General features: G+C 47.5%; 1 protein-coding gene across 1 annotated transcript in view; it reads right to left on the bottom strand.

Annotated features, from left to right (window-relative positions):
• The window catches only part of LOC101994300, a 47,011-nt gene that overhangs the window by 44,391 nt on the left and 801 nt on the right, over window positions 1–1,819 (bottom strand). The gene's annotated exons all lie outside the window — the stretch shown is intronic.

The raw sequence follows: 1,819 nt of genomic DNA, 5'->3' as shown, positions 1-1,819 counted from the left end.
TGTATCTACACACCTACTTTTAACCAATTTACAAACCTTGCATATCATAGTCCCCATTTCAATTTGAAATCTCCCTTTGAGTTGAATAATACCTCTGTCCTGTGGAAATTTCAAATTACAAGATACCAGAGCTACAGTTTCTGAGAAAACGTATGACATAACCTAAAAAGACTCCTGCACAGCTATGTGGACTATGGCATGGGAGAACAGAAACCGTTTACCTGCTCGAATGAAGATAGGTTCAAACCTATCAGACTGCTCCTTGGTGTATGCTCAGGAAATCACCAAGCATGTTAGAAAGAAGCACCGTGTTTTGGGTTGGTTTGTTTGGCTCTTTTGTTTTTTCCAGACAGGCAGGGTTTCTAAATCTGTTTTCTGTGTAAACGCTCTGGCTGTCCTGGAAACTGTTTGTATGCCATGCTGGCCTGAACTCACAGAGATCTGTCTCCTTCTGCTTCCCGAGGACTGAGATAAAAAGGATACACCTTCATTGCCCAGCTTGCAGTGTGTTTATATACTGAAAATTGACTTAATGAATATCTTGTTTTACTGGGATACTTAATATTGGGATATATTCCCAGTAATATGAGAGGTAGTAGACACATTTTAACATGACACATAAAAGGAATTAGCAAAGAAACATTAACAGTACTTTCCCCTGCCCACTAGAGGAATGGGCCTTGTATTACCACAGACGTCATCATTAAGACCTGGACCCAAATGAGCAAGCACACGTAGGAACACAGTTCTTCACTGCCTGTGGAAGGAGATAGCATACATGATCAGGGTTTCACTAAAGCACCAGTCCAATTCTGTTGGATCCCTGAATGACGGGTTAAAGAATTTCAAGATCTTGCTTTTTTTGGTTTCTTCATTTAGAAATTAGCTATTATTCTCTGTGGGTCCTACGGAACCATTTCATCAAAAGGCACCTTTATGACATTTTACCCTGCCATGGGGAAAACTAGATTAGGCTCAGCTGCAGAAGAACGTAAATGTCCACCATGGGGGACTGCACACTGGGCTGTCAGGAAGGGTCCCACTGCCTGGCTACCCCCTGAATCGAACCTCTGCAGTATTTGGGAAGAATCAGCAGAAGGCCTTGCACACCTCTTGAACAAGAAAGGGATCATGTGTGCACACATCTGCAGGGCTGGGAGGGTGGGGGTGGGGACCTTTAGATGCTATACCAAAGAAGACTCGCTTTCTTTTGAAACAGCATCTGACATTTATTGAAAGCAAGGAAGAGGCTTTTGTACAAGTAGAACAGAGGAGCTGGAAAGAGCACAGGGGTTATTGTGCTGAACAAAGGCACACACTCCAGAGAGACAGCTGCGAATTCAGAAAGAAAACTGGATTGATTCTCGGGAAAACGAACTGGTCCACGTGACAAAAGGAGAGACAAGAGGTCTCTGGGAGCAGGGGGAGAATGGGTCCCGCTCAAGGTGAATCAATGTCCAGGGCTGTGGGAAGCTCAGGTACCTCCCAGTGAGATGAGTCCAGATCAGTTAAGGGCAGCGGTTCTTCCACAGATGGTGGGGGCAGGGACGTGAAGGGGCAGCGACAGGGCTGGCCTCGTGGGCGGATGGGTGCAGGCTGTCCACCAAGCAGGAGGCAGTGGACAGCGTCCGGCGGCGGGTGATCTGTCCATTATGTGACAGGAGTCCATCTTGCAGCTGGAGCCCTGGACAGTGTCCAAACGTGCCTGGGAGGGGCTGGGCTGTCAGCCCTGGGAGGCATCATGCTCTCCAGAGCCAGGCCCGACAGGGGCAGCAGCAGGAGCCTAGAGAGCTATTCTTGGAACAAAGGCAGGGAGGAC

The sequence above is a fragment of the Microtus ochrogaster genome, chromosome X, assembly GCF_000317375.1.
Source record: "Microtus ochrogaster isolate Prairie Vole_2 chromosome X, MicOch1.0, whole genome shotgun sequence".
NCBI lineage: Eukaryota > Metazoa > Chordata > Mammalia > Rodentia > Cricetidae > Microtus > Microtus ochrogaster.
Note: the sequence above shows the minus strand (reverse complement) of the source record. Positions and strands in the feature narration are given on the sequence as shown.